The sequence below is a fragment of the Garra rufa genome, chromosome 24, assembly GCF_049309525.1.
Source record: "Garra rufa chromosome 24, GarRuf1.0, whole genome shotgun sequence".
Taxonomy (NCBI): domain Eukaryota; kingdom Metazoa; phylum Chordata; class Actinopteri; order Cypriniformes; family Cyprinidae; genus Garra; species Garra rufa.
Window position 1 is genome coordinate 22,373,624 of NC_133384.1, and position 27,212 is coordinate 22,400,835.

The 27,212-nt window shown below is 37.1% G+C and overlaps 1 protein-coding gene across 1 annotated transcript in view; it reads right to left on the reverse strand.

Moving 5' to 3' along the window:
• The window catches only part of ctnnd2a (catenin (cadherin-associated protein), delta 2a), a 452,260-nt gene extending 425,266 nt beyond the window's left edge, over window positions 1–26,994 (reverse strand). The window contains exon 1 of the mRNA XM_073830570.1: window positions 26,796–26,994. The gene's annotated coding sequence lies outside the window, so the exon portion shown is untranslated. The remainder of the gene's footprint in view (window positions 1–26,795) is intronic.
• Between the last annotated feature and the right edge of the window lie 218 nt (window positions 26,995–27,212).

Here is a 27,212-nt window from a genome sequence, read left to right on the forward strand (position 1 = left end):
CGGCAGGGATTGTCGGTGGGGAAGGTGAATAACCAGCACTCTCTCCACCCTCAATACCACGACTGAGGTGAGTCCCTTGAGCAAGGCACGCCCAATGGCTGCCCACTGCTCCGGGGGTGTGTTCACGGTGTGTGTGTTCACTACTGTGTGTGTGCACCTAGTATGGGTCACCATACTTGGCCTCACTTCACCTCCTCTCCTAAAAAATAATGCCTGTAAAGCTCAGAGACATAACTGCATCAAGCCACACATCTAGGGAAATGTTCAGAAAAAAATGTTGCATTGAGGGTTCACAGAAGCATGTAGTCTCCATTACCCTTAATGGAAGAAGTTTGAAATAACCACAACTCTTGAACAACCTAGAGCTAGCCTCCTGGCCAAACTGAGCAATTTATGGAGAAGGGTCTTGGCTAGAGCACCAAAAAACAAGATAAAAAACAAGATTCTGTGGTCTGATGAACCTCAACTCCAAGCATCATGTTTAAAGGAAACCAGGCAATGCTCATCACCTGCAGAGTAACATCCCAAAAGTAAGTGTGCTGGTAGCAGCCTCATGCTGTGGGGCTGTTTTTCAGTGGCAGGGACTGAGGTACTCAGAGTAGAAGAAAAGCTCAATGCACCAAAATATAAAGATAGCCTTAATGAAAACCCAGTCCAGAGCATTTCAGAACCTCAGACTGGCAGAAGGTTCAACTTTAAACAGGACAATGAACCTAAGCACATAGTAAGAGTGGCTTAAAGACAACTCTGTGAATGTTCTTGAGTGGCCCAGCCAGAGCATTTCAAACATTTCTGGAGAAACCTGAAAATGTTTGCCACAGAGCATGAAAGGTAAAGAGGTGAGGAGAAGTATGGCAGATAATTGTCAAATGTTGATGTGCAAATCTCGTTTCAGAGTTAAGGGTATGAATACTTATGCAATGTACTTATTTCAGTTTTTTATTTTTAATTAAATGTATAAAGTTGTGGCACTGTATTTACACTGTATTTTTGGCACTGTATTTAGGGAGTAGAAAGTAAAGCTAAGTTTTAGAACAGAGCTTAAAGTTGCAATGTAATGGAAGTAGCAAGACATGTATGTGACACATTACTGAGTACAGATTATTGAAAAAGAAAAAGCTGTCTTTACTAATGTATTCAGCAACAAAGTAACTTTCTATTTACTAGCCTAGACAAAAGGTATAGTGGTCATAAATGCTGTCAGTGTGCCAAGAGCTATCTTGATGCTAAGTGTTTCCGTTCTTTATCTGTAAATGAAAGCAGTGAACGAGCCCCCCTAAAAATTATCATCACCCACTGTCTCTCTCATCAGGGGTCTCAGATGATGCAACATGCTACATGACAGCAGATCGAATGAGGTTCATGGGCCGCAGCTACTGATTGCATCTAACAAGCTGCTTGATGCCTCATTATGAATGCAGACTGACAACATACATCCATCAGCCCTCCCACCCAAATAACTCCAACCATGTTCAGGGAAAGCCAGAGACCGGAGACCATTTATTTAAAACACACTCGTCAACCTCATAATGTCTCTCTCTTTTATATGAGAGAGAGAGAAATGAGGAAATAACTTCTTAAGGGTGAATCCAAAAAGACAAGGATGACAATACAATCAAAACTGATTAGTTAAAGAATGCTAAACTTTTTAAACTAATGTGGCCTTGCAGTCTCAAAAGAGAAGGTCACGCAAGGAGAGATACAGTAGAAAAAGGGAAAATGAGACTGAGAAACAAGGAGAAGGGCTGGAAAACTTGACAGAAGGTGCAGACAGACCCGTTGTCACCCTGGCTAAAATAAGGCTGCCAGGTTGTAACTGTCTATGTGCCGCTGTCTCATCAGCGTTTGGCGCTTTTACTGGCAAACAACCCTCTGTTGCTCCAGCCTGAACCCAAGAGCAGTTTGGCAGGCCAGTGAATAGGAACTGATTGAGCCTTGGAGTTGTTATCCATCCTCTGTCTGATGGCTCAACCTGGCTGGAAAAAAGCTAGAAAATGCTGGAACATAGGCCGTGGGCCTGTGTGAGAGACAAGGCTTCTGGTATATGTCTTTTTGAGTTAAGTAAATTTGGTTTATTGTCATTTCTGTCCTGCGAGGCAAGGGGGAAAAAACGAAATATCATACATTCTCAATGTGACAGGTCAATATGATGCCTACCTTTATTATTGACACTCCACCAGGACAATGACTCAACGCCCACCTGTGACACTGCATATCCATCGGGAAGATGCTTTATTGGCTATTCTAGAATCAAAGGCTACAACTATATCATGATTTAAGCTTTGGTAAAGTCAACATTAACATTTCCAACCTGAGGCGTCAAGCAGTTCAATCATGCAATTTACTTTATCAATCTAGCGTTTTATCTATCTCACATTCTAACTATCATTCTAGCAATCTATCATTCTATCTAGTGTTCTATCTATCATTCTATTGTTCATTCGTTCTATATCTTTCAATCTATCTATCTATCTATCTATCTATCTATCTATCTATCTATCTATCTATCTATCTATCTATCTATCTATCTATCTATCTAGTGTTCTATCATTATATTGTTCATCTATTTTTCATCGTTCTGTCTGTTGTTCTATCTATCTATCGTTCATTCGTTCTATCTGTCATTCTATCTATCAATCAATCAATCTATCTATATCTGTCATTCTATCTGTCACGAATTGAGTCGTCCTGTCATCATAAACTCTTGCACTACACATCATGGACTTCATTCCCCACAAGCCACTGCACTAATCACTGCATTCACCTGCTCCTTAGGTGCGTTCCATTCGACCGTAAGTGGACTGCGAAGTGGACTTCACAGGGTATTCCGCCATCTTAAGTGAGATTCCAAACCGAAGGGAGCGAACATGTTCAGTTCGAAGGGCACTGCGAACGGCATAGGGAATAAGGGAACATCAGTACTTCACTTCACAGGAAGTGGACGGGGAAAACTACCCAACTGTCATTGCGCACCGCGTCACCAGTTAGAAGTAATGATGGAGAAAAGCCGTTTAAGTTTTTTTAAAGGTTCTGAAATGAAGCGGTTGCAATAAATGTTGTTATTATTATACAAATTAGAGTGTTTATGAATGGTTATGGCGATTCATGTTACATTTGCATATTGTATATTATGAATGAAAGTAAAACTGGCGAGGTGAAGCTCTGTCTTGTTTTATTTAATGTTACCACAGGATAGTTAAATATAGGCTGTGTGTGGGGGGGAAAAAAGTGCGTGAGATAAGACCACAAAAATCTGTTAATCTGTTAACGGTCTAAACATATACATTTGGACTATTTTTTTTAGATACATATGTTTATATGTATTTTATTTGTATTTAAATTTGAAAGTAAAATAAATTACAATATTTATTTATGTTAAATCATAATCTGCGTGACCCTGCCGTTGATTTGCTTTGATGACGTTCCAGGGCATTCCAAATGAGCGATTATTGTCAGCGAAGTCCACTTCAACGGATATACCGTGCTAAGGGAGTAGGGAGCAGTGAACACTGCGTAGGGACCCTGTCGATCGGAACGCACCTCTTGTTTCTCACTGCACTGATTACCGCTCACACCTGCACCTCATTTCTAGGACTGCATTTAAGCCACTCTCACACCTAGCTCTTGGCGAAGTCTTGTATTGCCCCGGCTGCATTTCTGAGCGTTTCTTCCCGTGTTTGATTCCTGGACTCCCTCCCGTGTTTGATTCTCGCTGCCAGCCCCGACCTTTCTGTCTGTGTTTTGACTACGATTTCTGCTTGCCCCTGTGTGTTTGTTTTGTTTTGTCTTATCTAATAAATGCTGCGAATGGATCCGCTCGTCTCAGTTCGTCCTTGTGACAGAAGACCTCGCCACTACAAGGATCCAGCAGCTAGTATGGTGTCATCCGGTTCCAGCACGAATTCAACAGTACAGATCATGCGTCTCAAACAAGGTGAGCGGTCTGTTGAGGAGTATGCAATGGACTTTATTGAATTGGCAAATCAGTCTACTATGGATGAGGCTTGCCTGATGATTTTCTTCCGTGGAGGACTCTTAGAGCCATTGGCTTCACTCATGCCCATGTTTGCACATAACTGGACTTTACAAATTTACATTGACATTGCTCTGCAAATGAGTGGCTCTCCTTTTACTGTGGGAATCAAAGAAGAGGACAACAATGTTCCCACAGTAAACTCCAGCTCAGAGCCACTACGCAAGATGGCTGCCACGCCAGAGTCTGCACACACGATGGCCGCCGATGTTCCTGAGTTCCCGGCCAAGATGGCCGCCGTTCCTGAGTTCCCGGCCAAGATGGCCGCCAAGCCTGATTCCCCGGCCAAGATGGCTCCGTCCAGCCTCCCAGAGTCTCCGCTGGTGCCGCCCGGCCGTCCAGAGTCTCCGCTGGTGCCGCCCGGCCTCCCAGAGTCTCCGCTGGTGCCGCCCGGCCTCCCAGAGTCTCCGCTGGTGCCGCCCGGCCTCCCAGAGTCTCCGCTGGTTCCGCCCGGCCTCCCAGAGCCTCCGCTGGTTCCGTCCAGTCGTCCAGAGCCTATGCTGCATTCACCTGCTCCTTGTTTCTCACTGCACTGATTACCGCTCACACCTGCACCTCATTTCTAGGACTGCATATAAACCACTCTCACACCTAGCTCTTGGCGAAGTCTTGTATTGCCCCGGCTGCATTTCTGAGCGTTTCTTCCCGTGTTTGATTCCTGGACTCCCTCCTGTGTTTGATTCTCGCTGCCAGCCCCGACCTTTCTGCCTGTGTTTTGACTACGATTTCTGCTTGCCCCTGTGTGTTTGTTTTGTCTTATTTAATAAATGCTGCGAATGGATCCGCTCGTCTCAGTCTGTCCTTGTGACTCTATCTATCTATGTAATATTATTCTGTAGTTATGCACTTCTTACTGAAATAGGATATTAAAGTCAGTCAATCAAACAAACAATCAATTAACCAATAAACGGCTCGTTTGTACGGCTCATGAACGGCTCCATGCTTCTCTCAGAACAGCCGCCCTGACCATGGAAACCCAAAGGAGTGGGCTGAATGTGTCAGGGGGGAAATCTGCACCGTTTTTCTCTGTCTCTCGTTCTCTTCCTCCTACTCTCCTCTCCCAGTCATTTCCCTGCATATTGCGCATGTCGTAGCGTTGGATCCGGGCAGGAAGTCTGGCAGCCACGCTGCCCTCCTTCCCACGCGGCTTGTGAGTTCCGTCCCTGTGTTAATGCTGCAGGAAGCCAGCCAAGCGCCCGCATGCAACAAATAAACAAACCAGAACAATCCAAACAGCAAGAGCAGATCCTAGAAAGAGTCACACGTCACCCTGCGAAGCGCTACAATTACCCAAAGGAGAAAAATTGTGACAAACTAGGGGCAAAATGGTTACTTTGTCAACACTCTTTACCAAAGCAGTCTGGTCGCATAAAATGCTGTTTAACACTGTATTTTTTTAGCAAGGCATCCTTAGCCGGCGGCATCTGACATGTAATTGCTGTACCTCTGACATGTGGTCTATTTCCGAGCCGGCTGCCCGAGCTCATTGCTGAGGCCTGATATTTCAGTCCCGCAGCTTAGATAAGAAAAAAGCCTGTGAGCTAAACTGAGCAGTAGAGCAGGACTCTTCAAGAATAATACAGAATCACCCCACTATAATGAGGCTGAATGTTTAATTAATTATTTATAAATAAATGAATAAAAAAATGTAAAGGGGGGGGGGTGAAAACTTTTGGAATTTGAAGATCAGGGTAAATGTCACTTATTTTGTCTTGTGGAAAACGTCTAATTATCTTCTTTAGCTTCTGAAGGGCAGTCAACATATAAAAAAATATGACATTTAGGCAAAATATGAAAATGTACACATCTTCATTTTTTTCAAAAGTTTACACCCCTCGCTCTTAATGCATGATTTTTCCTTCTGGAGTATCAGTGAGCGTTTGAACCTTCTGTAATCCCTCAGTTGTCCTCAGTGTGAAAGAATGGATCTCAAAATCATACAGTCATTGTTGGAAAGGATTCAAATACACAAAAATGCTGCAAAACCACAGAATTTGTGGAACATTACGGATTTTTCTGAAGAACATTGGGCAGTTTAACGCCAAAAATAATTAGGATATTAACTAAAGATCATGTTCCATGAAGATATTTGGCAAATTTCCTAATGTAAATATATCAAAACTTAATTTTTGATAGTAATATGCATTGCTAAGAACTTCATTTGGACAACTTTAAAAGGTAATTTTTTCAATATTTAGATTTTTTTTTTGCACCCTCAGATTCCAGATTTTCAAATAGTTGTATTTCGGCCAAATATTCTCCTATGCTAACAAACTATACATTAATGGAAAAACCATATACTGTATATTTATATGATGTATAAATCTCAATTTCGAAAAATGGACCCTTATGACTGGTTTTGTGGTCCAGGGTCACATTTGTGAATTTTTTGAATGAAAGGTCAAAAGGATAAACAATGTTTACCAAGGGTGCCAATATTTTTGGAGGGCACTGTATACTCACTAACTTTATTAAATGTTTAATGCAATTTTTTTTTAAATAAAAACTACATAAACCGAAACAAAAAGATATTTAAAAACACTGCTCTTTAGATATACACATCTAACATTCCTAATTTACACAGTTTGAAGTAACTCCAGCCAAGGTTATGTCTCTCGGCTCTGCACTGTTTGATACCTTCTGGTTTTCTGGTCCAATCTAGCAATGTGTCAACAAACTTTGCGCTCAAGGAGTTTGGCAGGTAGTCGCACAACTCCAAGTTCCGCATTTCAGCCGGCAAGTCAAAGCAGCTTGAATGCACACCGTGCAAACAGTCACGCTAGGCTACGCTCACCCCATTGGAGAGAAACATCTCCATATAAGAGTGACACCAGGATGCTTTCTTCCTCCCTCCCGTCTCCTCCTCCTGAGCTGCGTGAGGCAGTTGTCGGACAGGAGAGACGAGAGTTTCTCTCTCATCCATACCCACGGTCCCTGCCCAGGTGCGCCGGCACATCACTTTATTTTGCCTGCGCAAGTCAGCCTGTCTCCACTAAAACCATCATTGACACACCGCTGTCACAATAAACCCACCCTAGCTGTTTCTCCACAACACCCACCCACCCGCTTTTGCGTTTCTTTTTCTTCATCTAATCCCCCACAGCACACTCAACCGAACTCTCAAATACTCACTCCCACCGCTCATCCTTCTCTGTTCTACTCCCATTCGCTCATTCATTCAAGCCTTGAAGCAACAAGCAAACCCTGGTTCATTTTCAAGCTGCGGTTCTCAGCTGGTGTAGCTTCAGGATCCAGATTTTACATTTTATCCAACACTTTACCAAATCTGTTTATCGTACAAAATTGAATTTCAATAGTTTAATGCTCTCGGCAGTCAATAAATGTGCACAAAGCACATTGTGGCCGGCGCAAACCATGTTTATCCACATTGCAAGTGAGTCTGTATTAATATAGCCTGGATCGGATTTCAGTTTACCATGCATTATTTTGTTTAACCTGCCCTTGTTGGCATCTGCGAAACATGGCATTTGACCCTGTCAGAATAGATTTGCAAATGATTTTTTGGTTGCGGTCCACAGGTTGAGAACCACCAGGTCTAGGACTATTTTTTATTTTTGCGTTAATGTAATTTTCTGTGGACATCCTAGCATCCACTTGTGGTTCACAAAAATAAAAAAATAATAAATAAATTCATTCAATTAAATACAAAATTAAAAAATAAAATTATATTAAATTAAATATAAAATAAAACAAATTCTATTAAATATAAAATTCAAATAAATTAAATTCAATAAAAATTTTTTTTAAATATATTAAAATATTAAATAGAAATAATAAAATTAAAATTAAATTAAACAGTAAAACTAAATATAAAATTTAATTAAATATACAAAATTCAATTAATTTAAAAATAAAAAACTAAATAAAATAAAACAATAAAACAACAAATAAAATAAAACTATTTTTTAAATTAAATATAAAATAAAATTAAATTAGATTCAATAAAAATTAAATACAATTTTAAATAAAAAATAATATAAATATAAAATTTAATTAAATATAACATCAAATAAAAATGTAAATTAAATAAAATAAAAAATAAAACAATTAAATAAAAATAAATTAACAAAATCTGAAATTTAATTAAATATAAAATTAAATAAATAAATAAAAACAAAATAACAACAAATATAAAATCAAATTAAAAATAAAACAAAAATATAAAACTGAATTAAATTAAAAAATATTATATTAAATAAAATATAAAATAAAAATAAAATAACAAAAACAAAATGACGATAAAATAAAACAAAACAAATTTAGAAATAAAACAAAATAAAAAAAATAACATTTAAACAAAATTAAATTAAATATACAATTTAATTTAAAATCTAAATTTAAATTAAGTACAAAATGAAATAAAATAAAAAATAAAATATAGCTAAATTAAAATAAATATAAAATGTAATAAAAAATAGAATTAAATTAAATATTCAATTAAAAATAAAATAATAAAATAAAAACAATCACTAAAAACTACAATAAATATATTTATTAAATGACATAAAAATGCTAATAAATCAAATCACGTTTGACAAGTCGTATTTTTAGGGCTGTCAACGTTAATATGTTAGCTTAAAAAGTTTTACAATTTTTAAAAACACTTTGAATGATATTATCTAAAAAATATTTCTGACAGCCTCTAAAATAAGCACACAGTCAACAAGATTTTCTAAAAATCACTCAAATATCTTATAAAGGAGGATCATTTTTGAGAATTCATGCGATCAAGAGCTTGAAAACCCCTGGTCTAGGGCATCCTGAAATATTCATGATGTGTTTTTCATCCCAGTGCAGAGTATTGTATTCTTTTAGTCATTCTCCTGTCCACTAGATTCATGCATAACAAGCCACTATGAAAAAACAAATTGAAATCTAATCTATAGAGCTATTAATGTTGCATCTCTGAATACAAAAAAACTGTCCAATCCTATTATTATTTCTCTATGCGCTGCAGTCGTAATGCTATAAGCGTACCGACATTTCATTTCAGCCTGGTAATATGTAGGATAAACACAGTAACCTTCTTATCAGCAATTGGGTCGTCGTACATCGGTTTATTTTTACATGCATTGAAATGCATATTCCCTTCATCGCAGTGAAATGATGAGTCTGAAATACAGCAGTGCATTTCAAACCTGAAGAATGAATCTTACATCCCAGCAGGGAACACAAGACATGACCTTACGGGACAGGTGGAGGTGTACGATAAACAGAGGGTACATGCATGCATTTGCATAGAGTTCTCCATCACAACATACAGTATCTATGAGGATTACAGTATATATGATCGATTCTCACACTCAGAGATCTGCTAAACTGATCCAGAGTGTGAAATCCGAAACATGCAAATCTCCAAACATGAAATATATCCTTATCTAACACAAAACCAACTTCGCTAGGCAGCTATATCAATGCATAAGAACGTATTTTCCAAGGATAAGCATTATTTCATATGACCCTTTGAAGTATGTGGACCAATTATGCAACAACTTCTGTGATCAGAATATGCTGGATGTCATAACAGTTGTTTGTGAAAGAGTTGTTGTTACACACATTTGACCAGTCAATTTCCATTTTCAGGCTCTAGGCAGAAAATGTTCAGCTCTGCTTAGTTTGAAATTTATTATAGCAGTGTTTTAGTTGTACTACAGTAGGGCTGGGTTTTGACACAAATTTCACGATTTAATTCTGATTCACAAGCTTGCGATTCGATTCAATATAATGCAATCAAAAGTTTGTAGGATTTTCGGAAATTTCATATTTAATGGTTAATAAGTAGTTTATCACTCTTGACCAATAGGTGGCACTGTTACCAAATTAATATGGCATGGTCAGTGTGAGGTGACAAGGGTACATACATATTTGGTGTAAATATGTCATAGCTTTGCAGAGATACAGCCTCAGATGCAGTTTGGTATCTTTCCAGCAAATTTGTTGATATGTTAAACGAAAAGCATTTAGTATATCAACACGAAATCCGTAACTTCTTGCAAGCATCGTCTGAAGATGATCCGAGTCAAATTTGGTAAAAATTAGACCAATAGTCTAGGAGGAGTTTGAAAAAGTAGGTTTACATCATTAATCAAAATGGCAGACAGGAAGTTTGGACAATTTTGGCATAAATGGTATCGATGTTCTCGGCATGACCCAAGGAATATATTGAGATCAATTTAATTACAATAGGCCAATTTAATCAAATGTTATTAGCATTTTTTTCTTAATTTTCCTTTTGAGTACCAGCAGAGCATGATGCCAAAGACACAGCAAGCTTTTGTAACAATACTTAAAATATAGCATTTTATGACTAAATTCAAAATGGCCAACACCCAAAATGGCTGACTGGTTATGGTTCGACTCGGCATGCTCCACCAAATCTGAAGAGTGTTTTGTAATTTTTGGCCAAAGCATTCAGAAGTTATAAGCAAAAATAGCCAATTTTTCATATCTCCTGATCACTAGGTGGCGCTGCTCCGAAACTGTGCAGGTAGTCCCAGGTCATAGTTGTTATAACGCACACCAAGTTTGGTCTCAATACGCCAAACCGTTGCAGAGAAATAGCCTCACATCCATTTTCGCGTGCTCTTAGAATTCGTTCACACTTTATTCGAGATGGTTTGACTAATCAACTTGACTTGCATAACTTTTTGCCAGCATGGTCTGAAGATGATCTGAGTCAATTTTGGTGAAAAAATAAATAAATAAAAAAATCAGACAAACTATCTAGGACGAGTTAAAAAAAAACATTATAAACATTACAATTTTTAAATTTTGATATTCATTCAATTCGGCATGAGCCAAGGATTCAGATTAGCATAAAATGAGTGAAGCTTTGCACAAGTGGTGGCGCTACAGAGTTGCTGTGGATAATGTTGAGACTGTCTTTTATCAGTGTGCCAAATTTCATAACTCTTTGGTTCTATGGGCTGCAATAGACTTCCAGAGCGAAAGAGGAATAATAATAACAGAAACGCCAATGGATATAATAGGTGCTATCGCACCTTCAATGCTTGGGCCCTTAATATATTATAAAGTACATATATTTAGCAAAATGCTCCTCTCTAGAGTTTATTTTTCTAGCTGACTAACGAGTTTGACACCGAATTTTAACGAGCTGACACCGAATTTCTGAGGTTAATGTTATATATTGTTTACAAGCTGTTATACTGACATCTTTTCGTGACTGAAACACTGATTAAGCGAATACATGAGACAGAATACAGATTTCGGAAAGTTGTACTCTTTCATTTAACATACCTTCAAATATTTATTCATGATTACTTCGTCCTGAAACTCTTACTAAAATGGAAGAGACGATCAGTTAACGGACGTTTCGCGCCACTGCTTCTCCTGAACTGAGACGCTAAAGCGATCTGTCACTCCACATTAAACCACACCAAAACGGTATTTATTGTTTGAATATTGTAATAAAACAGACAGAACTTGAAATCTGAGACTTTGTTTCATATCAAAAGTAACAAAGCACAAAGCTTATTGCGATTTATTAGATGGAAGGTGTGCTAGAATGCGTACAATAACTGAAATAGTTTTTTTTTTGTAATATTTTCTATTGTTAAATGGGCACCAACACACACTATTCGAACATATGGTGCTCCATATGTTTGTACACCAGCAACAAACCTTCATAATAAAGGGTTTTCTCAGGATATCTTCATATTTTTTAGTCTTTTCAGCTCATTGTCCTCTGGATTTACAGAGACAAACAAACAAAAATAGTCTGAAATGTCATTATAAATATATTTATGTACTATGCATTGTTATCACTATCAATCATGCTTTGCCTTAAAAAAAACCCTCTTGTGTAATGCGACTGGACATAATTTTCTTTGTAAAATGCTACTCGAAAACACAATATAAATCATAAAAGGTTCAGTTCGCTAGTAAAATGTATTATGTATTACTGTATCAGATGTTACCACATACATAAATATATTCAGCCGTTCCTGTTCGCTGCGCTGGGACACAGTCTCTGACAATTTATTGCATGGGTCATTTGGAAACTACAAATATACTGCAGTTCAAACATATGGAAGGGGAAAAAAAATCTTTCTTTCTAGACATACATACTAAAAACGTGCTTGCATTTCCAGCCAAGTAAGACTGCAAAACCATTACGCACTTGAAAGATATCTGGAGAGTTTAATCTCTTAAGAATTTACCTAATTAATTGTCCATGTGGCCATTGAAAAGAAATGATTTAATAACAGCTAAGGAAGATTGATCAGGCTTAATTGAAATAACTTCACAAGGGAGTTTAATTATAAAAAATAAAAAATTTTTTAAAAAGCATTATGATTGTATTATTTTTCTATTTAATAAATCTATCATTTATAATTTTACATTTATAAGCAAGACATTCTGCTCTAAATTTTCAGTTTTTAAGCACAAGGAGCAATCACAATAAAATATAATGCTTGATTAAAATTGAGTAATAATTACACATAAAAGCCAGCGAGCTTTTAATTTAGTCATTCAGATGCTGAGACATGGACAAAGTTTAGCAATGTTACAATTCAGCTTCAATTTGAGCAGATATGAGTGTCTTTTGTAACTGATGGCTCCACTTTACCTCCACCTAATGTCAGCCATTAAATTCTGAGTAATACATATAATTCAGTTCTCAACAGAAAAGGGCTTTGGATCCTGTGGAGAAGTGTGACAGACAATAAATTGTCAGGTTTTCTGTAAAGAGTTGCTCTGTCTCCTGTCATTTGAAATCAAGGCCTGAAATTAGAGCTTCTTTATTAATTCTGTCAATTAACAAGCAGAGAATGACCTACATTTAAGCTCACTAGGAAAAAACTAGGATATGAATATGTGTTGTTACTATAAACCATCTTGGATGTGAGCCCTGTCACTGTTTGTCTTGCAGATCTAAAAGATGACAAAATACGTGATCTAGAAATACAATATATACAGTTGAAGTCAATCTGCAAAATGTTAATTATTTTACCAAAATAAGAGGGATCATACAAAATGTGTGATATTTTTTATTTAGAACTGACCTGAATAACATATTTCACATAAAAGATGTTTACATATAGTCCACAAGAGAAAATAGTTGAATTTATAACAATTACCCTGTTCAAAAGTTTACATACACTTGATTCTTAATACTGTGTTGTTATCTGAATGATCCATAGCTGTGTTTTTTTGTTTAGTCATATTCTTTGGTTTTTCAGCATTGTTGTGTATTTGAATCCTTTACAACAAGGGCTGTATGATTTTGAGATCCATCTTTTCACACTGAGGACAACTGAGGGACTCATGTGCAACTATTACAGAAGGTTCAAACGCTCACTGATGCTTCAGAAGGAAAAACTGATGCATTACAAGCTAGGGGTGTAAACTTTTGAAAAGAATGAAGGTTTGTACATTTTTCTTTACTTTGCCCTTCTGAAGATACTTACATGTTTCCCAGAAGACAAAATAAGTACAATTTTCCATGGTCTTCAAATACAACCCCCAGCTCTTAATGCATTGTGTTTCTTTCTGGAGAATCAGTGAGCGTTTGAACCTTCTGTAATTGTTGCATAATTCCCTCAGCTGTCCTCAGTGTCAAAAGATGGATTTCAAAATCATATAGTCATTGTTGGAAAGGGTTCAAATACACAAAAATGCTGAAAAACCAAAGACTTGTGGAACCTGAAGGATTTTTCTGAAGAACGGCAGGCAGTTTAACTGTTAATTTTATAGATTCTGCAAGGTGTATGTAAACTTTTGACTGTATATTACAAAAATATATATTATTGTGATAGCAAAATTACTCTAGTCTTTAGTGTCACATGACCCTTCAGAAATGATCAGATATGCTGATTTGGTGCTAAAAGAACTGTTTTTAATTTTTTTATCACCAGTTGTGCTGCTTACTATTTTTATGGAAGCTTTTTTTTTTCCAGGATTCTAATAGAAAGTTTAAAAAACAGGATTTAATTGAAATAGAAATGTTTTGTAACTTTATAAATGTCACTTCTGATATATTTAATGCGCCCTTGATGAATAAAAGTATTTTTTTTTTTACAAAATAAACCTGGTTTGGAGACTCACGGCTGTAAGTGATTTTATTTGCGTTTGACTGATGTTGCAAGAAAACTAATTTTGCATATTAACAAGAAAATATGGTAGTAAAACATTTGCTGACTGGCAGATATTCATTTAGGTTTTGCTGATTGGGTGAATTAGCTGGTCGACTAGCTCCGCAAGGCCCATTTCCAGCCAAAATCAAACAATCAACACATAAACTGTACTTTTCACCAGCTTCAGTACAAACCTTTAATGGAATGCAAAAACTTCAAAAGAGTAAACAATTCCAGCATTGTTATAATAGTAAATTATGATAATTAGGCTACTCCTCTGTAGAGTTGTATTGCTTGAAGGTTTTGTGCCAAAACACAAAAATTGCAATTAGTCTAATTTACTGACAACATCAAGGTAATTAATGGTAATGCATATGCAAATCTAAATGTTTTCGTAATAGACTATTTGGCAGGTTATCAATTAGTTGGGTGATTTAGGTTAATGTCCACTTGCTTAAAGAGATCACCCAAAAATAAAAATGTTGTCATTAATTACTCACCTTCACGTCGTTACAAACCCATAAGAATTTGTTCATCTTTGGAACACAAATTAAGATATTTTTGATAAAATCCGAGAACATTCTGACCCTGGATAGACAGCAATGCAACTGACACGTTCAAGGCCCAGAAAGGAAGTAAGGACATCATTAAAATAGTCCATGTGACATCAGTGGTTCAACCATAATTTTATGAAGCTACGAGAATACTTTTTATACGCAAAGAAAACAAAAATAATGACTTCAACAATTTACTCTCTTCCATGTCTCTGCCATGAGTTCCACAACCCATGCTGCATCTTTTAATGATGTCCTTACTACCTTTCTGGACCTTGAATGTTTCAGTTGCGTGGCTGTCTATGCAGGGTCAGAAAGCTCTCGGATTTCATCAAAAATATCTTAATTTGTGTCCCGAAGACGAAGTATTTGGAATGACATGAGGGTGAGTAATTATTGAAAGAATTTTCATTTGATGTGTTCAATTCAGAATTCATATTCAACATTTTATCGACTGCAATGATGTATTTTAAGTGTAGGCAAAACAGACGGTATTTCTGTCCTTCACAGCCATGTTTTTGTTAATGTCAAAATTAAATATGGTGTATACTCTGACAAAGGTCAACGCAACACAAATCAAATGCCCCAAAACATACCTTGGCCATATGAGGTTCTAATTTGAGCCGCCCTGCTGACCTGTTTGTGCCATTCACACAGCGGTAGGCTTCCTGAACTGGGCCATGATTATGAGACTGTGTGATTGAGACTAGCCAGGAAGGATCACGTCTTGAGTGGCACCAAAGGGAGGGCGATCTCTGTAGCAGGTGGGCATGAGGACGCCCTGCTGCAATCTGCCCGCGGCTGCAGTAATTGGTCTAATCACTGTTCCATCTCATTTTCAGTGCGCATGGACTAAAATAACAAAGTTAGGAAATTAGCACAGCTAGAACATCATCTCATTCTCGATATGATCTAAGCTTTGCGAGAGAAGCTGGGGTTGGAAATTATTTTACTAGCATAGCGTAAACCGTAAGTGCCATTTCAGCAATAGTTGTGCCATTCATCACTGCAAGATTGTGTCTAATCTGTTTGTTACAGACAACTGTCACAAACTCATGCTGGGAATATAAAAGAGGCTCTTGTGGCACTCCGCAATAAGCCATTCTTGATAATAACGGGTGACTCTCATCAGCAATGCAATCATAAGCAGCGGTAATTAGCAGCTGTGAGAGACAGCAAATCTTAAATTAATTCCTCTGATTACCACATTGATTATTTCATTTCGTTGGTGCATGATGGCATAAGAAAATTCAAGTGAGTTATGAAGGTTGTAGAGAGAAATGGCAAAATAGAATGGAGACCGGAGAGTTATACTTTATACTTATAAGGCTTCAGAAGTTACATTGCTGTCAAACTATAATGTAAATAAAATACAAATAAAAAAAGAAGATAAGATATATGATTTTATATATTATATATATATATATATATATATATATATGATTTTATATATTATATATATATATATATAAGATTTTTTAATATATGGACATCACTGAACATAATAAAGCATATGATAGGAAAGTGATATATAATTATAAATGGAGCCACTACATCAGCAATACAGTGTGTGTTTGTGTATGTCTGTGTGTGTGTGTATATATTATATATATTACTAAATTACTACTATACTAATATACAAAGATGATAGATAGATAGATAGATAGATAGATAGATAGATAGATAGATAGATAGATAGATAGATAGATAGATAGATAGATAGATAGATAGATAGATAGATAGATAGATAGATAGATAGATAGATAGATATGTGTGTGTGTGTGTGTGTGTATATATATATATATAACTAAATTACTAATAAATTATATATATATATAGTATAAAAAGTATATATAAATATATATATATAAAATCACTGGCTGGAAGTCATGGATTTCCAAGGAAAACCAGCAAGCATTGAGGTTGAGGATGGGTTGAGGACGTCACTGATGTGGGAGGCCATCAAGGCTCTATAGTCAGCAGCGACTTTAGAGAGCATAATCTGTTTTTTCTCACCCGTGACAAACGGGGATAAGGCTCAATATTATCTCCAAGGTCAACCTGATTCTGGCACTGAAAAGAAGTGCCCAACTGGAGGAGCCTGACTCGCAACTATATCCCTTTCTCCTCCTTATCACCGTCTGAACACACTTGTTTAAACAAAAGCGAGACGGAACAAGCCCACATTCACCCTCTCTCACGCTCTCTTTACCACATCAGTGCCGCGACACAGATAACTTCAGTTATAACCAGCAGCAACACATTCTGACAACAATAACAATATCTTTTATGCATTCTCTTCTGCGCAAAGGTTAGATTATGCAGCTATTAGAGAATTTAAAAGGCCATTGTTGGAGTTTTATGAAAACGTACAATTAAAGGTCAAAGGTCAAAGCCATTTTCTCAGCTGAAATTGAAAATATTATTCACGAAAGGTAACAAAAGCCTCAATTAATACATAGTGATAAATACACAACCTCACAAACAACATACAACAAGATTAATTTCCGTAACATTTCCTGTTTTTACACTCTCCATGGAACACTGGCCAATGTGCCCTCTCAGCGGATATGAGGGTCCCGGGTAACCATTCAACCTTGAACGCCCTGCTTGTCCAATCCGTACCGCCACGACTTCCTCCCCCATGATCCATTACAAGGCTGGGGAGCAGGACCAGTCACTGTGATGTATTTAAACTCCCCTGCACGGTCATGGACAAATCATGGTCCCGATTCAACAAAACAGTTCTTCTCTCCATGCATCTGAGGCAGCTCGGTGGCTTCCAGACTTTTCTCGGAATTGATTTTCTAGGGACTGATTGTTGTGAAGCTTTGGGCTGTGTATGAGATTAAGGTAATCATAAATGCGAGCCAGGTTGGTAAACAACCAATAGATCCCTCAGAATCCAATTGATGATATTTACACAGCAATTCATTGTCAAGTTTGCCAGCACATGGATGCATAAGCTAGCTGAAAATTATCTTTTAGGACTCCACCGGCATTTATATACAACTAGGCCTTCATTCTCTATGCCAAAAACTCACAATGGTTTGTCCCACTTCCCTCAAAATCCAGCCATCACAACTCCCAATGGAATCAAGCCAGGAAGCCTGGTTGGAAGGATGTCATGGTAAGCACGCTGCTAATGGTTGCTACGGTTTACAGCTGACTGCTTATCTCTGAGGGGCTTCGAGTGATGCCCCAGTGACCAGCTCTAAACCTTGGGCAGTCACTCATGAGAGACATGCCCCCCCCCCCCCCCTCTGGCGTATCTCACACCCCTCATGCTCTGGTTGGGCTCTCAAGCTCAAAGTCACCCAAGTCATTATTCACGGTTGACTTTCTCCACCGTTGAAACTCTAAGATGGAGTAAAAAAGTGGCACTAATGTCAAACGTCATTGAGACCAAACATCATTAAAGGGATAGTTCACCCAAAAATGAAAATTACCTCATGATTTGCTTCCCCTCAAACCATCCTACACTCTAAAAAATGCTAGGTTTTTTTTTGCTGGGTTCAGTCTGTTGGGTCATTTTATTTATTATTATTTTTTTTTAATAATTTTATATAGGCGCTGGGTAGTTTTTCTGCACTCTAAAAAATGCTTGGTTATTTTCTTTAACCCAAATGCAGGGTTCAGCTTGTTGGGTCATTTTATTGGGTTATTTTGTAATATTTTTTACCCAGGTGCTGGATAGTTTTTCTGTAACTTAGTTGCTGGGTTATTTTTTGACCCAAACGCTGCATTGAGTCTGCCTCCGATGACGCAACCAAGCTGTTGAGTTATAGTTAAGAGTGCAGGCTTTTCCCAGCATTGCTGTGCACTTCTTCAGCGAAATATATATACATTTTGTATTCATTTAATTTTATTTGTAAAGTTTTTACTGTGCTGTAAATTACCACAGGGCCATTGAATGCTTGAATCTGACTGACTGATGAACGTTTCCTGATTGCACACATACATCACGGAGATATCTATTTGATGAGTTTTTGCTCATCTGCAATACGTCTATAGGACGTTTCCTATTAGATGTCAAATAGACATCTATTAGTTGTCTTTAAGATGTTTATTATTTAGAATGCATGTAAAATTGACATCTGAAATACGTCAGATTTTTGTAAACTGCAGATGCAGATTTAAGTATGGATTTTCTTACACAAACGCATCGATTCACTTCAAAAGTCCTTTATTAACCCCCCAGAGCTGTGTGCAGTACTTTTTATGATGGATGGATGCACTTTATTGGATTTCAAAATCTCAACACCTATTCACTGCCATTATAAAGCTTGGAAGAGCCAGGAAATTGTTTAATATAACTCTGATTGCATTCGTCCAAGACATACACCAAGGATGGCTTGAGGGTGAATAAATCATGGGGTATTTTTCATTTTTGGGTGAACTATAACATTTTAAATAGATACTTTTTTTATACAAAGGCATGAATTTGCTTCAGAAGACCTTTATTTACCCCTCGGAGCTGTGTGGAGTACTTTTTATGATGGATGGCTGCACTTTATTGGACTTCAAAATCTCCAGTTGTTTCCAAATCTAGCTTTCTAATAAACATGGCACTGGATACTGACTGAGAATGCTGTTGGCTCTGTGACTAATTGCTTATGCTCCTTTATTGTAAGCGAAAGTTGGATGAAAGCTGCTGCTAAATGCATAAATGTAAGTGTCACTTTAATTATGAAAAAATTAATTAACCACGCTTTTGTGTGTCAAGCCAATTGCTTATTGCAATACTAAAATTGTTATTCTAAGCAAAAGGCTTATTTTAATTGGGAATTTTAGTTTTTTTGGCCCAGTGTATCCACAACATTCCATTTCAAACAAGAATAAATTTGTAACAAGCTGTAGCTACATCTATGAATCCAGTCTCATTTGTTTCCACTCACTGTTGGCCACATAATTGGTGGCCCTTCTATCAAGCAGCATTTTAGTATTTGGATGGGGACGACACAAGGGGATCAGAAGGGGAGGAAAAGGCAAACACTTAGAAAATGGTTTCATCCTTGATAATTACATGCAGCGAAGCATGACTTCTGCAGCCAGAACCCCAGAGAAGGTTGAGGTAATCAGTCAGTCACTGCACCCTCTACTGGGGGAAAAAGGGTTTGAGGTCAACGTTTCTGCTGCTGCTAAACCTGCAGGTGTCCAATGTTGGGTGTGCATCAGCTGCTCATGGTACTGCCTTTGTAATGACTCAGGAACTCAGAAATGAGAGATAAGAGATAAAACTGTACGTTTATGCACAACCAAAAAACACATTAAAAGCATTTAAGTATTCAAATCTTAGATGTTTACCAAGATCCTTCTATTATCTATTGAAACCCACAATAATATTTAAAATATCAATAAGCGTAATATATATACAGTCAAGCCTGAAATTATTCAGTTACTTTTTTTCGGTCTTATAGCCCTTTCCTGACTTGTGAGCAGCCACAATGCGCAGCCACAGGTCCTCAGTGAGTTGCTTTGTCTTAGCCATGACTGTCCACAAACCAGCAGCAGAGAGCTTCTGTTTTTCACCTGTTGAGTTGATTAAAACAGCTGTTCCCAATGAATCAAAGTAATTAGGATGCTTTAGAACAGCTTGGACTATTTGGAATGGTGTAGAACTTTGGATTTTCCCATAGACTGTGACCATTTGCAAAGGGTATGAATAATTTTGGACATGCCACTTTTTGTTCAAACGTAAATAAAAGCTGAGAAATATTTTTTTCCACAATAATGCATCTTGTACATCGTCTTATTATCTTTTGGGAGAAGCCTGTATCATTTCCGGTCAAAACAAAATTTGCTGGTTGAATAATAGTAACTTTAAGTCAGAATTTGTATTAAATTAAGTTAAGTTCTTTGTGATTTTTTTGTATTTTAGTATGTTTTAGTAGTGTTTTAGTTTGAAAGCTAAAATTCTGTAATGTGATCGCTAACAAAGCATTACTGTCACTACCGAAAATGTGCAGTCACTACTGAAACATGGGATGTTTTGACTAAAATAAAGTATACTGAATTATCAAATAAGATGTTATGATAGTCTTTGGTTCAATGTATATTCAAACTAATAAATCTTTAACTTTGAAATCGGTAGGATCAACTTTTTGCCTTTTACAAAGAAAAATTGGATTCAAAATACAACAAATGTCATAAATTACATTTTAAATATTGTTAAAAATGTAAATGTTATTGATTTACCTCTGAGAAAATGGAATAAAATAGCAAAAATATATATTTACAATGTAGATGTAAGCAAAATCTTAAGTCAATATTTCCCTTCTAATTAAATTATTATTACTGTGTTTCAGTAGGGACAAATTTGGGGAGAGGACAAATATTCCAAAACTTTCTGCAAATACAATACGAGAATTAACTGCACAATTACTAGAAATGTGTATCTTGGATATTACACAATTTTCACACATACAGTTGTTTTGGGAAAAGACACTTTTTTCAAGACGTTTCCAACTAAATGTTTCAAATTTTATATTGTATTAAAATACATGTTACTCTGAATTCATGTCTCATTCTTTAAAGGAGAAGTTCACTTCCAGAACAAAAATGTACAGATAATGTACTCACCCTTTTGTCATCCAAGATGTTCATGTCTTTCTTTCTTCAGTCGTAAAGAAATTATGTTTTTTTTAAGAAAACATTTCAGGATTTTTCTCCATATAGTGGACTTCTATGGTGCCCCGAGTTTGTACTTCCAAAATGCAGTTTGAATGTGGCTTCAAACAATCCCAAATTCGGTTGTAAACTATGGTTATTTTGTTTTTTAAAATTACAATTTATAAACTTTTTAACCTCAAATGCTCGTCTTGTCTTGCTCTACCTGAACTCTGTTTTTTCCCGTTCAAGACAGTTAGGGTATGTTGAAAAACTCTTATTTTCTCCCTCAACTTAAATCATTTCAAAATCATCCTACATCGCTGCAGAAGTACCGACCCAGTGTTTGCAAAGTGAACATGAAAAAAAGATCAAAGACCCTTAACAAAAAAGGGGAAAAGCGATGTACACTCTTAAAAATAAAGGTGCTTCACGATGCCAAAGAAGAACCTTTTTTCTTTAAATGGTTTCATAAAGAACCTTTAACATCTGAAGAACCTTTCCGTTTCACAAAAGGTTCTTTGTGATGAAAGAAGGTTCTTCAGATTGTAAAAAGGTAAAAAAAGAGATGGTTCTTTAAAGAACCTTTGACTGAATGGTTCTTTGTGGAACCAAAAATAGTTCTTCTATGGCATCGCTGTGGAGAACCGTTTAAAGCACCTTTATTTTTAAGAGTGTAGGATGATTTTAAAGTTGAGGGAGAAAATGAAATGGGAGTTTTTCGACATACCCTAACTGCCCTGAACCGGAAAAAAACTGCAGAGCAAGACAAGATGAGCATTTCAGCTTAAAAAGTATATAGATTGTAATTTAGAATAAAAAAATAAAAAAAAGATTATTCTGCTAGATAAGACCCTTGTTCCAATTTACAACTGCATTCGGGATTGTTTGAAGCTGCATTTAAACTGCATTTTGGAAGTTCAAACTCTGGGCACCATAGAAGTCCACTATATGGAGAAAAATCCTGAAATGTTTTGCTCAAAAAACTATTACTTTACGACTGAAGAAAGAAAGACATGAACAGCTTGGATGACAAGGGGGTAAGTACATTATCTCAAAAGTTTTGTTCAGGAAGTGAACATCTCCTTTATAGGATGAATTTAAAAGTGGCACATCTTACCCCACTCATCCCTATTATGTTATACTTTACAATTCTGGTGACAAAACTGCACAACAGCATAATAGTATACCATATTTTAAAAGCAAAAGCCTGTAAAATCGCTGTTGGAGTGACGAAGACCTTTCATTATTGCTTTGTCATATTCATCTCCTATCCTGTCTAGACATCTTTTTCATTGAGCAGAACCCAGCTGTCAATCAAAGACGACGCTGGGTGGAGTCCAACCATGCATTTGATTTCATTTCCTACACAGCTAAAAATACGAGTCTAAAAATAGCAAGCTCGGTGATGAACGCTTTCCGCTCAAGGTGTGCAAAGCAGCTGATGTGCAATGCACTGACAGGACGCAGGCATATTCAGGAACGTGATATGACAGGGCATTTGGCGGGATTTAGCTGTGAGGGAAAAGAATCAGCGCCGTATGATTAACCCCATCTTCTCCCTGGCGAGTGTTTACTGTTTGATTCTTAGACTCCTTCTTCCGTCTTTCCAAAAAGAAAAAAAGGAAAATCAATACGGTGTGAGACACACTCACACATACACACACAGACAGACTCCACTGACTCAGCAAATGAGGATCAGTTGGTCAGAGAATTATTTCCCTCCACAGCATGAAAACAAGACTATATAAAGCAGCCATTCTATCATGTGTGGTAGAGAAAACGCCAAGAATCTGGAGCTAAACAAGCTAAAAGGCTATATTTTAACCTCAAATACAATAATTAATAATTAATTAATAACCACATAGTCCAACTTACATGACCTTGATTTAAGAAACAGAATGAATAGTGCTGTTTATCTGTTTACAACTCAATTTCACACTTAGTAATATCCACCTTGTGCAAAAAAAAAACGCCTTTAGGAACAAGAAGACCAGATATCTGTATTTTTCGTGTGACTGTGCAAACGTGCCTGGTTATTTTGTGATATTTGCGGCAGAACTGTGGCAGATCTAAAATATGAGATTTCAAATAAGTAAGCACGTGTGAGGAAAAATCACTCAAAGTCTCATATGTAGGATTCTCCCAGGAAGATAATGGAACATCTAACAAACGCTAAAAGCGCCAAGTGCGACTGTGAATGAGTGTGATATTGCTTTTACACAGCAGTTCAATAAACAAAAAGTTAATATTGAATAACTTCCATTTTAGACACAGTATTGCTGTCCATTTTTGCTAATGTTAACCGTTCAAGAAAAAGCCAATGGCAGAATCAACCACATCTCTGCAAAACACACAGAGGAACACACAAAAGTTGTGTCTGACAGTTGGCAAATCGATTAATCGAGATTAATCGTGATTAATCGCATCAAAAAATAAATGTTAAATATATAAATGCATGTGTGTGTGGTTATATTTACATATAAACAGGACAAACATATTATGTAAACACAAACATTTATTTTTGTCTGTGATAAATCACGATTAATCGATTTAACAGCCCTGGTTTCATCCCTGAATCAATCAGCATTTTGAACAAATTGGTTGGGTGAATTATTTAATGACTCACTTATATGGTGCATCCAAAATTGCATACTGCTACATTTGTACAATCAAATACAAACTTAATCAAATGCGCATTTCAGCATCTAGTTGGTCATTAGACGTAGCTGCTCACCTGAGTACTGTTTTGCATATACTATGTATTCGGAAGTATTTCATTTTGGATGCAGTGATTAAGTTACTGCCCTTAATAAATGTGTTCAATAAATCTATTTAGTCAATGATTTTTACTCATTCATTAAGACAATCTCTATCATCAACAATGTTCAATATTCCAGTTCAGAATATTTTGGCTGTGATTATTCACGATTAATCAATTTGACAGCCATACAGTGCCTTGCAAAAGTATTCATACCGATTAATCGATTTAATTTTTTGAATTAATTGTTTTGAACAAACTGGTTGGGTGAATGATTTAATGACTCACTCACACAATGCGTCCAAAATCACATACTGCTATAGTTGTACTACATTTAAATTCAAACTTACTTTGTGACCATTAAAAAAGTATGTTCTATTTAGCATGAATATGTGTAGTATGGATAAAATTCAGATATACAGTACTTGACAAAGTCAGTTGTGTCCCTTCATTGCTATTCACAAATCCTCTCCCCTAGATCTCGCCAGAAGTATTTGGTCATCCGAGTACGTTTTACCAACTGTTTTTCAAATACCATGTATTCAGAAGTATTTGATTTTGGATGGAGTGTTAAAGTTACTTGTTTCATTGCTGATTGAATCAGTGTTTCGAACAAATCTGTTCAGTGAAATCTGTTCTAACCTGCAGAGAGAGTCATTTTTGCTTCGGCACATTTTCTTCACATTTATTAAAGTACAGTAATAAAATACACATATGCAATCCAACATCCAAAATCATTCTGATCAAAAACAACTACATTTTATTGAAATCTTGGCTGCCCGCAAATGTATGCGTTATGTTGAACCTGTCCCTCCTGGCAGCACTGACCTCACTGATTCAAGCTTAAAGACTCAACAAAACAAACAGGTTTTTTTTTAGCTTGTAACTGCCCTCAAGTAAATGATGATTTATTGATGTTTGTCTACTGTATAGAAATATCATGCAAGTGCTGACCCTTTTTAACCTGTACCTGTCATGAATCCATGTGGGGGGCCATGTGGCTCCAAATTAAATCTGAACCACCACTCATTGTAACCCGAGATACGTCCCATGGTTAACAGTAGTGCCTAAAACCCTCACCTTGGACTCGATGAAATAAATAATTCATATCACAGAATAGCAAATGGCAGCTTCTTAAACGCCAGGCTTTCTATGTGCTCAATTAGCCTTTGGAGACCTTGATAGCTAAACTAATTCGTAATCTGCACAGCAAAAAAAACAATGACGGATCAGACTACCGACGTGAAGTTACACACCAACAAGTCATTACAATCCTGATCCAACTCAAATGATACTTATACTGAGAGTTTCTCATCTTCATCCAAAAGCATTCATGCCTGGTGACCTGGCCACAAGTTGATTCTCTTCAAACAACAGGGGACTGAAAGCCAGGCATGAAACCCGTCTGTTAAAATAGTGCATATCTGTGAAAAGCACTTCACACGTTCTCTGTTTCATCACCAAACACATGGTGCTTTTCAAGCACGTTGCCACGGCACAGAAGACAACCGAGAGATGGCAGACGACAAGAATTAATAATAACTATCCGGCCAAATCTTCTGGCCCGGTGAGAGCAAACAAAACCGAAGCTCTCCTTTATCTCTCTGTCCGTGCATGCTTTCAAACAAACAGCAAGGTGATAACAGCAAGGTGAGATGTTTTGATAAACAGGATCCCATTTGCATGCTGCAAGCAGCGTGCATTTCATGTGAAACTGTGAAATTTGCATTGAGCATTCTGTAGATAACATTACACGCCTTTGATTCAGCTTTGTCCCTCATCATCTACAGCTCATTCAATGGACTTATTTACAGATGCGATGAGGCACCCTGTGGAAAGGTCTGCCAGTCAGCTCTCCAGATCAATACAGCATTCCCTCCTAATGGAAAAGCTTCGTCACCTCCTTTCCAGCAGTGTAAAATACTCACACCTGAAATGCCAATTAATGCCTTTGCAAACAAAGATAGTTTGAAATATGAGCACACTGAGAGCGTAACATCACTTCAAGAAGGTTTTTAACAGCAGCTGAACATGAAGACAAGACTTTTAATTAGCAAAAGGTCTAGACTCTAGAGTAACATCCGGTGGTGCGTCCAAACCAACTTATTGCTTCACAGTGCTTATGTTTCTGTATAAACAGTACATAATGACAAAGTAAATCAGTTTGACAATGCTGGAAGTGGACCAAACTGAGCTCGTGGGGATGTGTTGGTAGACCTCGTGGCATCTGAAATTATTTTTTAAAAGTCTGCTTAGTAGATACTCAAGATTAAAGTATCTCAAATAGCCATTTATACCAACTTAATACAGTTCTCAAGGTGAAAAGTGAAAAGATGAAACGTTGCAAATGATGTGCAGATTTACCTGTCATGTCATTGAAGAGCTTTGTTCAGGTGTTTAAGAGAGAGAGAGAGAAAAATCACATATTTATAGCCAAATTCACTACACCTTCTACTCACCCACCTTCTGTTTCAAATTTGGGTCAGTCTCTTTAAATGAGCTGCGATGCCAAAAATCTATTGTTTAACTGAGCACAGATGCATTATCTCTCTTTTTTTTTCTCTTTATTCAGCACATTGGCAGGTTTGTTGGACTTGAATTCTGTGCTACTTTCCTCCATCTTAACCAAAATAGCAGGCATCTTCAACTGAGCTCCCCTGAAATAGTGCATTACCCCGCAAACAAACACTGAGTGCGATGGAATGACATTGTACACTCACCAAATGATGTCCAGGGAACAAACGCTCTCCTCTCCCCGCTTTAAATCCGAAATTCAGCTGGATAAGAATCCTACGTTCATGCCCTGCTGAGGTTATTTAAGGAAAAGAACTGTTCTCTGGATGTTGACACAGTGAGGGACAAGCATCGGCTGCTGAAAGAGCGAATCGCTGAGGCAACGGAGGCAGAGAGCGAGGTGATGCTACCTTTTCTGAAGCACAACCATCCCAGCCTTTATCCACACACATACATACACACGCACAGCTTTCGCGCTGAATTCATTCACAGAGCACCATCTTCTGGAGGTACGTGGACATGTTTTACACACCTGTTCTTTATTCGGCATAAATTATTTTGATACCCTTCTTTTGCCACACATGTAGGCTACGTATTCACGCAATGAAGCGGACCACGTTTTA